At 27.4% G+C, this 16,546-nt stretch overlaps 3 long non-coding RNA genes across 4 annotated transcripts; 2 read left to right on the top strand and 1 right to left on the bottom strand.

Annotated features, from left to right (window-relative positions):
- Positions 1-3,199: 3,199 nt before the first annotated feature.
- LOC115882885 lies at positions 3,200-3,974 on the bottom strand. The gene is made up of 3 exons (XR_004050281.1): positions 3,769-3,974; positions 3,398-3,709; positions 3,200-3,339 (listed from the first exon to the last, which is right to left on the bottom strand). It is a non-coding gene; the product is annotated as an uncharacterized LOC115882885 (long non-coding RNA).
- Positions 3,975-7,169: 3,195 nt separating this feature from the next.
- LOC115882806 lies at positions 7,170-15,316 on the top strand. 2 transcript variants are annotated; one of them, XR_004050266.1, is made up of 10 exons: positions 9,484-9,666; positions 9,732-10,005; positions 10,067-10,299; positions 10,565-10,768; positions 11,141-11,280; positions 11,861-12,067; positions 12,464-12,633; positions 13,753-13,916; positions 14,423-14,592; positions 15,073-15,316. It is a non-coding gene; the product is annotated as an uncharacterized LOC115882806 (long non-coding RNA). The 2 variants fall into 2 exon arrangements; XR_004050267.1 differs by lacking the exons at positions 9,484-9,666; positions 9,732-10,005; positions 10,067-10,299 and adding an exon at positions 7,170-7,291.
- Positions 8,228-9,330, top strand: LOC115882807. The gene is made up of 3 exons (XR_004050268.1): positions 8,228-8,499; positions 8,777-9,051; positions 9,160-9,330. It is a non-coding gene; the product is annotated as an uncharacterized LOC115882807 (long non-coding RNA).
- Positions 15,317-16,546: the final 1,230 nt, after the last annotated feature.

Below are 16,546 nucleotides of genomic sequence, written 5' to 3'. Positions count from 1 at the left end.
ATATTTGTTTTTTAAAAAACGGTTAGTCTCTCGGGAAAACGCTTGGACACGCATAATTTATTTTGTTTTTTACATATTTCGAAATTTTTTAAAAAATCATACAGGGTGTTTTAAAAAGTTGGGTGATTGATTCTGCTTAAACTGCTTGACGTAAAAAGCTCATTTTCGGCAAACGGTTTTTTCGAAAGTCAAATTCCAACGAGATGAAACTACCCCTCAAATATTACCAAGTTATATAATAATATCGCCATATTGTTTTTTCTCATCCTGACATAAATGTGAGAAAATTTTATCCAGTTTGTATGTTAATGGAAATTCTTGCTTTGCTTTATCATCACCATTGCGAACTAAGTCGCGGGTACAGGCTAGTAATTAATAAAAGTATTTTAGCATTAATATTTATAAAAAACTAAGATACTAAAAAAATGTATCTAAATACGAGATACAAGATGAAATAAAGAAAGTATTTCAAAAATAAGATGAAAATATATATTTTGTATCTTATATCCGTATTTCAAATACTTTTGTTTCTCTGAAATAATAAGTCACATTTCTTCTTATAATATCGATATGTCTACACATTCCTTTACTCTATAACGACAAATCTATCCATCCTATATATTTTCTACATATTAATCTGGAGAATCCTATCAGAAAGTGTCATTATTTTACACATAAATAATTTTTACGTGTTTTGCAGATTTATCTTTACCTACACAATGACATTTTTGACTGGGTATTTTAAATTATCGACGGTAAATTATACAGTCGTGGATATTTTTGTCGTTTATTAATTATTCCCGAGATTCGTGACTATCAATTGGCGAGATTTTTCGAAAAATAAACTTTGTAGAACGTAAAGGGTAAAGAGAATGACCCAGTGTCCTTCATATTGGTCTCCAAACAACCTTAGCTCTCTAAAAATAGATAATATCTATTATAATATTTATTATACTTCATTTGCACCCTTGTATAAACTCTTAGTAAACCTTCAAAATTGAAGTTTTATTTATTAATATATGATTATTTTCAGAAAAAAAGCCACTTAAAAATAGTATATATTTCTTCTATTTATGAGTTTTATTTGCTACTAGCGTGTACCCGCGACTTCGTTCGCGTCGAATTAATCATTTGTAATGGTGCTGATAAAGCACAGCAAGAATTCCACTTCTTACGTTGAGTGGTTTGAGCAGGATCAAAAAAGCCACTTAAAAAAAGTATATATTTCTTCTATTTGTGAGTTTTATTGCTATTATTATGAGTCTGTGTTTATGTCACATGTTACCGTAGGTATGATCCAAAAAAAACGGCGTCCAGTTGGCTTGGAAATGGACATCGATCTAAATTATAAGAAAATGCATTTTCTAGGAAAACTTGACGAGATAGGTGAGAGATGGTATAATACAATTTGATAGACAATTAAATTGTGCATCTGATTCTTAGCAAATATATAGGGTGTTCCATTTAAATTAAACAAGTTATTGCCGTTTAAAGCTAGTAATTATTTAATATAAATTTTTCGACACTCTGTATAAAGTAGTATTATTTTTATTATCGCAGCACAAAATTTAGTAAATAGAAAAACTTCAGTACAATATTTGGTTTTAAAAAGTTAAATAGGCCTAAAGAAATGAAACATTAAAACTGTTAACTGCATTTTCTCAAAATCGTGAATATTTCAAAAACGGTAGGATTATAGTGCGGTAAACCTTTAATCAAATTTACCTTTATTTTAATCGTAGAAACTAAAAATGTAAAAATATACAGGGTGTTCCATTTAAAAAAATACAACTTTGATATTTTTTTTTTATTTGGGACACTCTGTAGCATTAGGAGTCCTCCAATGATATCATCACTCATAATTACTAAACATCAAATCATTTGGCAATGAAGTGAATAACCCTGTATAAATGCATCATCCAGACATATACCATTATAGTATATTTTTATGAGAAATTTAAAAAAATAGTTTCCACTAATATTGAAGTGGCACAAATTTAAAAAAATTCACGAAACTAATAAAATATTCTTTAATAAAACAATTAATGAACTGGTTTAAAAATTTCTAAATTCTTCTAGTGTGCATCAGAAAGAACGTGTTAAATCTGCTAAATTGTGCTAAAGAAATGAAAAGTTTCTGTGTTCAGTAACAATTAGCACGCAAATAGAACATTAAAGGTCTATACTTTCATTTGATATACAGTAAAATTTTCTCGAATGCCCTAAAATATTTAGTTGAAAATTATTGTCTTTGTGTGTCATGGAATTTTTTTAAATATCATTAAGATTGACTTATATAAAACAAACTAAGGATATATCTGAGTTAGTACATATTTTTTTATCAGGACTTATATATTCCCTGTATAAATATATACAGGGAAGCCAAAAAGGAAGAGTAATGATATATAAAACAACTCCAGAATTCCAAAATAAAAAGTAAGACCTTTTTGTGAAAACCTTACTTAAGAAACGACCCTGTATATTGAATACTATCAATAAATAAACATAATATCTAACAGATATATTTATAATAATAAAATAGGATAGTATTTACAGTACACAAATAATTTATTATTTATAATTTTCGTATTCCCAAGGTTTTATTTATTTTAACTTATACAAATAATGTGAACAAAAATTCTTCTAATATTCTACCTCATTCGGCTTGGCTTTGTCTCGTTCAGTATTAAGTTCGAGTTCTTCCAAATTTTGAAGTTGCAAAATTTCAGCTCTTTTTTCTATCTACAACAAACAGCTAATATTAAAACCTTTAAAAGAGCTACATCTATTTTTATACACATATACTAGAAATTTGTTATATCTAGTCTAGAAACAAGAAATAATAATAGATGGCATTACAGACCATATTAGCATTAAATAAATTGTCCTATACCAGGACCAGCTACAGAATTTTTTTGAATTTGGCCTCAAATCTGGTCAAATCTTTGCTGTAAATTTGTTAAAGTCACCTCTGTTTCTTCTACTAAACCCAAAATATATGTCTTGTTAGTGTTCTAGACATTTTTTTGTATTTTATTATTATTTAGTATTTTTTCAAATATTTTTAAAAAAATTCCTTCACCATTTTATCAAGAAAATATATGTCTCGGTGTATTCTTGGGTGTATTCCAGACATTTTTGTAAGTATTATAAAAATGTGTACGTGTCTTGTCTTTATAAATCAGTAAGAGCATTTTTCTTACCTTTACAACATTCCATTTTAGGGCATTGTGCTCCAGTACTTCCAATCATATTCTCGATACAACAAAGATTACTATTTACTTTATATAATGATGAATCAGTCTGCTTTTGAAAACTGTTTAAATTCTCTATTTTTTCCTATAAAAACCTTAACTAGAAATTCAGCATTAGTGTATACAGAATATAATAAAAATACTTTTTCTTGAATCTCAAGTGTTCTTGATTGTTGGATTCTTTAGCTTGTAAACCAAAAAGATTTTTGTTATCTCGAAGATTTTTTCTAGACATTTTTGTAAGTATTATAACTATATGTACGTGTTTTGTCTGCATAAGTCTTTAAGAGTATTTTTCATCCCTTTACAACATTCCATTTTAGGGCATTGTGCTCCAGTATTTCCAATGATATCCTCGATAAAACAAAGATAAAACATTTCACTTGATGTAATGATCAATCAGTATGTTTTTGAAAACTGTTTAAATTCTCTACTTTTTCTTTTAAGAGTCTTAACTAGAAATTCAGCATTAGTATAATAAACACAAGGTATAATAAAAAGCTAGTTTGAATACTTTTTCTTGAACATTGAGTGTTGTCGATATCAACGGTTGGATTCTTAGCTTGTAAACCAAAAAGATTTTAGTTTATCTCAAAGATTGTGTGCATAAATATCAATGATATTTATCTAGATCACCACATCGATTTCACTTTTAAATGTTTTATTTGATTTAAAGTATTTAAACCAATTTAAACGTATTTTAATTTTAAAATTGCTGGACTTGTTTATTTATATTGTTGTCTTTGTCTAACAATTACCCATAGATTAAAATTTTTCACTCCCCTTTTGATTATTTTTTATAGAACACTGCCATATGAAAATAAAGAAGAAGATAATCTATACCAAATCTGTGGTTGCATATGTTTAGGATCATAAATATTGAAAAGAAGAAGAACATTAGTTTGATTCTGTGGTAACTGATCATTTAAGCTCTGAAATACGAAAAAGAAGAAGAATGTTAACAGCGCCCTTGTGGAAAAAGTGAGAAAATTTTGAACTAAAAACTAAAATGGTTGCCAATATTTTTATATTTATGTGAAGATCTAAATTAAATCTTATTTTTGTAAGTATAAAACGAATCGAATCGTTACAAAATCATGATAAACATATAATACACCCTCTATTTCAAAAGAATAAATATTTTCTTTTAGGCGCAGCATTATTTATGCAGCAAAACATGATCATGACAGGGCGACATTTTCCGTTGTTGGAAGTTTCTTTACAATTTTTCCAGTTTTTTTGGTAGAAAAAGTGTTTTTTTGTACATTATTTGAGCTTATTCTGTTCCTTAAAACCTGCATAATCTCATGAAAATGTAAGTACTCATTATTTTGCTTGTTTTTAACACCTTTTTTCACTTTGAAATATTTCAATTACATCATCGTTTAAAGCTTATACATCTTTCCAATTTTCCTCATTTTCTTTTTCAATATCGAGTGTATGGAAATATAGATACTGTCTTTTTTTTCCAAGCGTAATTTTTTAGGTGTTTATTTGTACAGGAAAACAAGTTATTTTTTACGTCTTTTAAAATAAAAGTCAGTGTTATATACCTAAAGGGGCCCACCATTTTCAACAGTTATATAATTGTTTCAGATAAAATCAAAGGTTTTAGCATTTTTACTATACACTGTCATCATATATCTTAGTTTATACAAATTTGCACTGTTTTAATAATAATAATTTTTTTAGGTAAAGGCAGAGATAACGGAGATAAGTACTACCATGATGAGTTCTTATAGAATAATACACACGTCAATGGGAGATAGAGGTTTTTTACCTTTTTTTATGGGTTTTTTGAAATTTTAGCTACTTTGATTATGTTTGTATTATAATTTCTTAAAAATATCAAGTTAGTGGATGAATAGCAATTTTAGACATATATTTTATCGAAGAGTGAAGAGTGTTGATAAGACTAAAATAAGCTTTATATTTTATCTTTTTCTCTTTATAAGGGAGCTGGTTTGTGTCGTAAAATACATTACAGTATTTAATATCGTGTACTTTGATATTCTTTTCGTAATTTACTGTAATTTCTTGTTTCCTATAATGCCAAATCTTGACAATATGATGAAGGTTGAGTTTTGATCTTATTAGTTTTATATCTGTGTTTACTAGACTAACTTAAGACGTGAGTTTGTGATTTATATTAAGATCTTTCTTAACATTAATTATGTCCTAATCTTAATACTATATTATGCTTTGTCTGGAAAATAAATGTTAGAATATATTAATCTTGCATATCCTTCCATCCTTCTATTAGGAAAAATATGGTTTATAAATCATATATGCTAAAAAAATGGCATAAATTAGGTGTAAGAATAGAAAAATCTTAACAAGGTAACTGTCAATGTTGTTGAAGCTGATTCTACAGTTTTAATTACGGAGGCTAAAAAGCCATTTAAAGGCCTCTGTAGTTTTAATGGAATATTAAGAAAAACCTATTATGAACATGATATGGAGCTACAGCTTTTAAAAATTAAAAAAAGAAGAAACTTGGACACATCCCTTTTAATTTACCGAATTTTTAATAAAGCACTTTTTAAACGTAGCATAATAACACAAATAATCTAAGCAATTAGATTAATTGTAGGAATCTAGAGTTTTATTTCTATTTAATTTTATTGACTATGAAAATACATAATAAGCGTTCACGTGTTGTGCGAAATATTAAAATAATAATATAAATAATACCGTACTATATGATCGAAAAAAAATAGCGTCAGCGATGACTATAAAATGAAGATCGCTGTCATTTTATGGCAAATGTACTCGATCGTCATTTCCCAGCCAACTGGACGCCGTTTTTTCGATCATAATTTGTACTTATTAATATATTTTTTCTTGTAAATAAAGGATTTTTCAGCTTAATTAAATTTCAAATTTGAAAATTGTGGCGCCAAAAGTTGAACAGATACATCCGGTAAGAGCTGTGAACATTGAGTCAAGTTAAAGACTTTTGAAGTTATTTTTTTATATATTTTATCTCATATTTCTTACTATTTAACTATATAGAATTAGTTTCTTATTAAACTAAGGGATATTTATTGAATAAAAACACTTGTTTCTTAATAATTTATTAAGATATTAAAGAAATGCATGATTTTATATTTTATAGTTCATCTAATTTATGTGCGTACCAGATAATTTCAATATAAAATAAGTTTTGTATGATATTTTATACTGGAGGGAATAAATACAAATAAAGACAAATCATTTAATTAATTTAAGAAGCATCTGTGGAAGCATATTCTACTAAAATTTTAACAAAAACCATCCATGTCTATTAAAAAAAGTTAAAATCGAGGCATCCAAGAGCAAAAAATACTCGATCGTAATTGGTCAGTTTCGGTTGCGTGCAGGTTTTGAATTTTATACCCGTTCAATGTTGCCGGATTGTTAAAAAATGTCGAAAATCTTTTTCTCTATGTGATTTTCGTGAAATTATATTAGTTTAAATTAATCACTGGCACTATAGTGAGGGTCATTTCTATATTTATATTTTTAGTAAAACAAGTACCAGTGATGTTGTTTTGTAGAAATTTCTTTACGTACTAACTGTGGTACTAACATTATAGTCTTTATTCTTGGTTTTGATGTATTTATAGCATTAAAAATGTACTTAAACAACTTCATTCTATGTTTATTTTTTGATTTTTGTGTGTTTATGTTTATAATTACTTATTTGTTTCTTATTTATGATAATAAATATTTTGCGTTACGAAAAAAAACGATTTCAGTGGAACGTATATTGAGTAAATAATAAGTTTTGAGAACAAAATTAAACTTAATTTACAAGAATTTCCCTATAAACAATTTTATTAGTAATAAATAAATTAATTTTATGAGCAGCTTAAATTTTAGGAATGACTTCAATTTGGCAACGCCGGTTCTGCTTTGGTCGTTTGCAATTGAAGGATTCGGACGTCCTCCCGTCGGTTGCATCGATTTTTTAAATTTTCTGACGAAAAAGTGCATTTAGTGTACACAATTTATGCGTAATCTGTTACTAGTGCCCTGCTTAGCCTCCTGAAAAAGTGAGTACCCGTAGTTTTATGTATTTTTTGAGATATTTTAGTTCAAAATTTTTGGATTTCGCAATATCCATCATGGCAGCCTTCTTCTGAAATGTTCCCCATTAAGTTATTAATTTTTAAGAATATTGTTTAAATAATATACGTAGATTAATAAATAAGTATGTAAAACTAAGGGTAAAATAATAGTACTAATAGTACTACATTTTTGGTAAATTACGTAATATATCTTTGACTTTTTGTTTAATTTTTTCGGTCAAGGAATGTTTAAATAAAATGGCCGCCTGTTGGATTTCGATGTCTTGATTTTTTGTAAATTGCTATTTTTAATTTAAATTTCTTTTTATAGGGCATACTTAGAGTTTTCGTTATTTTTTAAAAATATAATATATCTTTTTTCATTTAAAATAAATATACCTATTTATATATTATCGTAATATTTTTATAGGTGTTCGATAATATTTTTATAGGTATCCCAATATTTTTTTCTTTTTTTAGGCGCGTTATATTAATACTACAACACTACACACTCCTGTCCCACTCACACGAGCATTGCTAGCTCTCTGTGTTGGTTAATAAAATTTCCTAATTCAACATTAGTGAATTTCGTTAGCTGATGCAGTTGGTTAACAGTGTTTTTGTCGGTGTGGATTCCCGAGCTTAAGATGACTCCAGAGCGCGGCGCGGCCTTCCCCAAGAGAGGAGACTTCTTGGGTCACACCCTAACCCTGATGTTCGGGCATCGATGACCTGTGTAGCATGCAGAGGTACCCAAGGGAGTCACCACCCTCTGGTTTACGAGCTAGGTGTTCTAATGCTAGAGGCTTCGGCCGGATACAACCTGGCACCCAAGCTCCGAGATTTCTTCGTGCACGTATTCCGTGACCCTCGAAGAGGCAGGGGGCGGGATATCGGACACATTGAAGATGATGAGGGGTCCGCCTGTAGGGGGTCCCGGTGGATGTCCGTCCGACGGGTGACGAGGGTGACCCCAGACGAGGCGGCTTAATTGGGATGGGAACTGACTGGTGAGGCTTAATCGTCGACCAATGGGTCGAATCTGCATAAGGAAGGCAACCAGCACACACTCGCAGGCGGGTCATGGAAACATTTTTTTGTTTTTTCTCTTGGTCTGCCCCGCGTCGAATTTTGAAGGCAGAAAATGTCGGGAGGAGGCGAGCATAACCAGGCCTAACTTAAACCTGTTAAAAGTAAGTCTAATTTTTTTATATTACATTAAATTGTAAACTTTTACTGTACTCTCTACCAAATAACTTTTCTATCACACCATGTAGCAATCAAAATTCTTTTTATATAAAGTGTTGTATATTTTAGTTTATTAAACAACATACATGAGCTTCAATTTAAAGTAGAATAACTTGTATAGTAAATACAACAACTTTTTTAAAACTTATAGTAGATATAAGTTTAAATTTTTATTTAACTTGTAGTTACTTATATAACTATTTTTTTTTTTCATTTTTTTAGGACAACCCGGGTTCGCAGCGCGATTTTAAAAAACAAGACTGAAGAAGTCAGAAATTCTATCTACATGCTGCATATGATCAGTCCCAAAAAATTTCGGATTGTTCCAGGCACCGTCGAATACCTGGAAAACGTGTTTATTGTCAACTCTACAGGATCGACCGAAGTCCATGGAGTTGGGGGCATTCGATGTGCCCCATAGCAGTGAGACGCCACTGTTTTTTTCGCCGTATAATTATTATGGTGGGACTCAAAATGAACTTAAGCAAGATGTGATGGTGAGTTTTTATATTTTTACATTGTTTTTTTTTTGTTGTGAAGCATAACTGTTGAACAGCATATATATTTGTTAGAAATATTCTAATATTATTTTTTTTCTCTTACAGGTGATACAGTATGGCTTGAAGAACTTCAAAAGTCGGTTCGCGTCGTGGTTCCAAAGCAGTAACTTTAGGTTCCCTACATTTACTTGCATTAAGTACTCATTTTTTAATGTGCAATTTTTACATTTCATTTTTACTTTTTTCTTACTCTATACAAGGCTTTAATATAAAGTTTTTTAGCAAAAATAAATGGGTAATAAAAAAATAACTCCAAGAGACAAAATTAGGTAGCATATTGTTTTTCTATTATATTTGGAAATAACTATTTTTCGTCTTATTTTAAAATTGATATTATTTAATTTTTTTTAATAGTCATTTTTAATTAAAGGTAAATTAGTAAATAATGTAATTTTACATTATAATGAGAATTAAAGTATTAGTAATTTATTTTTGTTACTAAAATTAAATTCAGTTTGTTCCTGTATAAATCTTTTTAGTACTAAACTGCTTTGGAATGAATTTTTCTGGGGGACAACAGCAGGATTAGAGCCATCCTCTAGATGCCATCAGGTAAATTTATATAACTTTATATTTATCATTTTCTTTGACTAAAAAAAGTGTTTTTCTTTTTTTAGGTAGGTGCGCTAGCGTAGTCGTTTGTTGTAGCATTATATCCCTTTCCCCCTTTTTAAAAAATGTTTGTAAGACGCCTGAAATTTGTATAAGTTAGTTATATAAGTAGTTGAATAAGAATTGGTGAGACATGGAAAATAGAAGAGGACAGAGAAGATGGAAGAGGATTGCTTTGAAATAGAACTAAAGGAGATAGAAGATGTTTGAGGAAAGGAGGAGGATTTTGTTCCCTGTAACGGAAGTTTTTTGAATGAAATTTGGAGCAACTGTATTAAGGTAATTTTTTTCATCTAGTTACAAAAAATAAATACTTATCACAACTTTTATTTTTTTATAGATGTTATTGGTATCTTGGACGTCAAGTTTCATTTATTTATGTATTATACAAGCATATCTATTGGTGGAAATGTAGAATGGCAGCTGTTATAACAACTTGGATGGATTATTAGAAACACCAAAGAAGTTTTGGCATAATTTAAACTGGGAAAAGGCTCACAGATGACCAATTTATTCTACAGTAGATACAGGACATTAAATTGACTTCACCAACGCAGATATCTCTCAAAAATGGTAAGTTTTTTTCACATTATTTTCTTTCTTATTAAAGTTTTTGGAAAGCGTGGAAGTTATGACATATTTTACACATATAATATGTATATTTCAATAACTTTAGGTGCAATATTTAATTTTAAATTTATTAGGAGAATTTTTTCATTCAAATCAACTTAATTTTGTATTTTGCCTATCTATATTGATATTACAATGTTTTCTTATTTATTTTAATTTTCTACATTGATACAAATTAATATACTTATTAATATTTGTTTATTATTAGATATCTGTTCGAGTGATGTACTGGGCGTTAACAGTTGCTGTTACAAATCTGCAAATGAGTTACTACTGTACATAAGTTGGAGGAATGCCAAGGAATTTTTTGAATAAAATGATACTGAAAATCTTACCCACCAATGACAATTTTAAGATACAATCAATAGTATTTGGATTGATTGGCCTTCATTACTGTTGCGCTATGAAAATGGTAAGTTATTTTTATTTTTAAGGTTACAATTTATGTATTTAACTACAAAATTGTAGGCTGCAAATTCAAAATAAAATAAGTTTGAGATTGAAAATATATTAATATATTTTTTTTCACACTTTGTAGTTATTTACAAATTTGTATCAGACAATTTTAATTTTATTTAGTATGTTTTCTTTTTGTAAAAATCTATGAATATTTGAAATATTTTAAAGAGTTACTATTGCGTTTATTTTTTTAATATCTATCTAACGTAAAAAAATAAAAAAAAAAAACAAAAAGTAAACACATAAAAAAAACAAAAATTTTTATTCCAAAATGTGTGAAGAAACCGACTATAAAAATTTACTTATTTGTTTTTTGTATTTTCAGTAAGCAACACAAATTGGTATTAATGGACGTTTTGACAGCTGTTTCCAGTCCAAGTTCCAGTTTTAAAGGAAAAAATTTAATGGACACAGAAAAATGCCATTTACTGGATTGACTTCAACACCTGTTGCCTTTTAATAATGGTAAGTTATGCCTCTCAACTTATTCTTATAAAATTTAAAAATCTTATAAAAATATTAAATTTTCCATCGTATTTAAGCTCTTTTGGTCCAATATTGCTCTATTTTTTTCTGTTTTTTTAACTAAAACAATAATAAAATGGATTATTAAAGGCAGGACAAAATAAAATACAGACACTGTATTACTGGTTGCATATAGCGATCTTGGAAAAAATGCAGTTTTTAAATCTGGCTTTAATAATTATTAAAGTTTCCAATAAGATAGGCACAATAAAATTACGGTATGGTAAATATAAGTTGATTTTTTTTATTTTGATATTTTTAGTACAGCAGATACCTTATTTATATTTTTTTCGATCGTTAAAACCGCAAATATTATATAAAAATTATAATTATTTTTATTAGAGTCTATTTAAGATCTTTATTGTTTGTGATTTATTTAAATTGGTATAATAGCCGTATATTTATGATTTTACGTAGTTCTAAATAAGTTCTAAATATTAATATATTTTTTTTTCGTTTTTAAAAATCTTTAAAAATTGATTCGTTAAAAAATTACTTAATACTTTTTTTTGAATTTTAGGTATACAATGGGACAATCGCTGTTAGAAGTCAACAAGTAGTACTAATTGCAAATAATATATTATGGCGGACATCAAAAAGCTTTAAATGGAATGAAACTTGCAGAAAAAGACTCAGAAAGACCATTTAGGGCGCAGAAAAAGACTCAGAAAGACCATTTAGAACTGTACTTAACAGCTGTTAGAGTGGATGCAGTCCTTCATCAATGGTAAGTTATTTCAGGCGTCTCTAAATGCAAAACCTGACAAGTCCATTGAAATCAATTTTACAAAATACACTAAAAATTATTTAAAACGTTATGAATAGTAGAAAGAATAATAAATCTACCTGACTGAATTTATCTGGTGTATTATTTCTTGAAAATATCTTTAACAAAAATAATTCTAAATAACGAATTAAATGGTCTATAGATCTCAATTTTCCAAAATAGGTCACTTGTCGGGTTTTGCATTTAGACGTCTCATTTATTTATTTTATTTTTTTTATTAAATTTCTTTGACAAGGTTGAAAATTATGATAAATTTAGTATGAACAAACTGACGTCATAATTTTTGTTATTACCTATTTAAATTTTTTATATTTTAATTTTTTTTTGTGCTTTTAGTGAGCTGAAGAAATTGATAACGGATTTTGACAGCTACTGTCACAACTCAACGAACAAGTTGCAGCTTTGAAGGAACATATTTGATTGGATACAGAACAATGTCAGTCGTTTCAGGATGTAAAGTTAATAGAACCAGGGTTGGGCTCGACATCTCTTACCGTTTAATAATGGTAAGTTATTTTGATCATTTTATATACAGAGATTTTCATAGAACTGGTTCATTAAAAGTTTTTCACGGTATATATTTTTCTGAGTCCTGTAACTAGTTTAATTTGGACTAAATTTCGTTTTAAAACACTTTTAATGGACTAGTTACGTGAAATACCCTGTATATATTGTCATAAAGTGACATTGATGAGCTTGAAAATTTTGTAAAATGATTAAATTTTGCAGAATATTCATACTCCGCAGTTTGTACAGTTAGCATTTTATTTTGGCCCTAAATTTTAACAGGTTTTAACTTTTTTTTATTTTAGAAGCTAGAACATTCATTGAAAAAAAAAGAAATTATAAAGTTTTATTTCAAGTTTTAATGTGTATTTTTTTAAATGGGAGACCCTATACATTAAAAATATATTAGATGGCACATTTTTTAATTTCTGAAAGACATTCCTGCCCTTTCTTTGTAATAGTTTTATCAAAATTTAATAAAAAATACACCAAAATTATTATGTTTATTTCTTTTTTTTTTAATTTATTCACTTTTTTACTCATTTCACTTAAAAATATACAGTTTTACCAATAACTGGGTGATACTTGAGAGTGTATGACATTTATAATAATAAAACCGTATTAAAACTTGACTGGAAAACTAATATAATTGTTTTTTTTAATTAATATTAGAGCTCAAAAAATTAAAAACATATGGCCAGTTAAAGTGGAAAAAAATACAATGCTAACAGTGTTTTACTGGTTGCATATCTTTAAATTTATTTCAAAATTATTAAAGTTATCACCAAAATAACGCAATAAATTTACGAGTTATTACTAAATATTAATTTTTTCTTTTTCTATATATCTAGTAAATTAGATATTTTATTTTTAGTTAACTCATTATAATAGTGCTTTATTTTCTTATCAAGGAATTTTACAATTTTTTGTATCATTTCTGAAGTTATCAATAATTTTTTTTTTTTTAATTTTATATAACTATTACATAAAATGTCTATTATTTGTTTGTTATGTTACATAGTTGTAAATATTAACATAATTTATGTTATTGTCTGTTTTCTGATAGCTTCAAAAATTGCTATAATAAAAAATTACCTAATATTTTTTTTTTTATTTAGGCATACGATAGGACAATTGCTATTAGAAACCGATAAGCCAAACTAGCTGCAAATAATATGTATGGTGGTTATAAAAGAGATTTAAATGGAATGAAACTTGTGCAGAAGAAATTGGTCTGCTGTTACTTAATAGCTGTTAGAGCGGATCCAGTTCTTCATCAATGGTAAGTTATTTATATATTTTATATAAAATTTCATTGGACAGCTTGAAAATGTTTAAAATTTTCTAATATTCAAGCGCTTTTCCAATATTAGAACGGCCAACAACTATAAAAAATAGGCAAGATAAAATAAAATGCTGATACTGTATTACTGGTTGCATATAGTTAGGGTTTACGGGGGTCCGCTAATTTAAACTCACGATAAAATCATAAAATACTTACCGGATTTATTTCCTCACAATTTTTATACTGATTACAACACACAATTAACTATTAAAAAAAATCCTTCGCCAAATTGTCAACATTTCAAAACTGTTTGGTTTAAAATTGCAGAACTCGTCACACACACCTTGACGATATATATTAAAGTTCCCACTAGAATAAACGCCATAAATATATATTTTAATAAATATAATTTTGGTTAATCTTTTTTATTTTTGTTTTTTTCTTCCAAAAATCTTCCAAAATTGTGTAGTAAAAATTTACTTAATATTTTTTTGGAATTTTAGGTATAAGATGGGATAATTGCTGTTAAAAATCCACAAGCTGTACCATCTGCAAATATTATGGTGGACATCAAAAAGCTTTAAATGGAATGAAATTTGCAGGGAAAGACTCAGAAAGACCATTGAGGACTGTACTTAATAGCTGTTAGTGTGGTCGCAGTCCTTCATCACTGGTAAGTTATTTATCTCTTTTTTTTTCTTATTAAATTTCATCCACAAGCTTGAAAATTATGATAAGTTTTTATAATATGTTGTCATTTATTACAAATTGATATAAAAATTTGTCAAAAATAACATTTAAATGAAAAAAAGGAAAAAGGTTTCAAACATACCGATTATTATACAAAGGTGAAAACCTTAATTTAAAAAAATATGAACTTTGAATTTTTTTAACATTTCATTCTTTAATTTTTTATACATTTTTATACCAATTTTTTACAAATGATATATTGCGGTCTACCTCTCAGAAATAATTGTCATTAATTGTTATTTTAAAAGCCACTATGATGCTGTTTTTTTTCTCATAGGGTATATACAAATAACTATTAATTTAAAAAACATAGTTATTGCGTTAATAAAAATATATTTATTTTAATTTTTACATAGTTCGTTTTATTCTTTTTTTTTAATATTATTTTTATTTTATTTTTTAGATATCTCTGCATTTTCTTAACAATGGATATCCCAACAGTTGCTCCTACTCTTCGCTTTCCTCTTTCACTCAACATAAAGCAGACTCAATACTCCTCAATGCCTCACCAAGGTTCGTTAGCTTCATTAATAGTGTTATTGTTTCAATAAATTTGTTTACTGGTTTTTATCCTCTTCTTAACTATTTAAGTATATCAGGCGTCATATTAGTGTTATTGATTTTTTGTAAAATTTTGATAATCTGGATAAAAATCTTTTTTTTTTCTTAAGATTTTGTAAACTAAAACACTAGTTAAGAACAATTCACTTTATTTTATGAATAGGACCATTATTTCTGTTTATATTGTCTTTATATTTATTTATTTTGATGCTCTATTAATTATCTAATCGCCTCTAGTTTGAGGCGTGTTTGATTAATTTTAAATCATTAAAATCTATGCATTAATCTTTATGAAAAATATGTTGAGCAATATTATAGTAATCTGTTATAATTTCTCTTAAGCTTTTTATCAATCTCATTTATCTTTTATTTTTGCATTCATTAAAGGTCATTAGATATTGTAATTATTAATTAAATTGTTAGTTGTATTATAACATAATATTTTTTTAATAGAATTAAAGAGATTCTTTATAAATTTGTATCATTACCAATTATTTATAGTAGTAGTTTTTTAATTATTTTTAATTAATTACTCCAAATTTATTCCAGATTATCAAAATTATAAATGTTATGCTTGCGCAGCTGCGTCACTATAGCCCTATGAACACAAGTATTATTTTAGTTCTAAAGTTTATATTGTTTAATATTTAATTTATTTTATTAACACAAACTAAATGTTATGGAATTTATCTAACTATATCTACGATCAGATGATAATTTAATAGTTTAATGGTCGATTTAATCATTTTTTATAAGTTCTGGATTGATTATTTTTAGTAAAATAATCCATTTTGTTAATACTTGTGTTCATATAGTTTTTTTTTGCTTTTGTGAATTATTTTTGGTACCCTAGGACAGGGGCGTGACCCTAGGACAGGATAGGGTGGTAAAGGGAATAATTACCCCTCCCAGAAAGAAATTTATAAATGAAATAAAAATAATTGCAATTCCAAGTTTATTTTTTTCCCACAATTACTAAAAAATTTTTTAGCAAAAATTTCATTAAAATCTACTAGTTTACTTAAATATTGCAATTATTCCTCCCAGATCCAGTCTGTAGATGCGCCACTGGCCTAGGGACAGATGTTTTTTCATGACTGATCAATTTTTATCATTATAAAATATATTTTTTTTTCAAACGTCACAAAGTATTAATTTTTGCGACGTGATTGACAATATAAAAAAATATTTTAATGCCTAGGCATAAAAATACGAAAAAATATATTATTAAACTGACATTAAGTGTCAAATTTAACTAGCGTAATCATAGTTTCTCGATATATAATTACTTACTTTTAAATGTTTTTATTTTATTT

The sequence above is a fragment of the Sitophilus oryzae genome, unplaced genomic scaffold, assembly GCF_002938485.1.
Source record: "Sitophilus oryzae breed Bouriz unplaced genomic scaffold, Soryzae_2.0 scaffold_179_pilon_pilon, whole genome shotgun sequence".
NCBI classification, from domain to species: domain Eukaryota; kingdom Metazoa; phylum Arthropoda; class Insecta; order Coleoptera; family Curculionidae; genus Sitophilus; species Sitophilus oryzae.
Note: the sequence above shows the minus strand (reverse complement) of the source record. Positions and strands in the feature narration are given on the sequence as shown.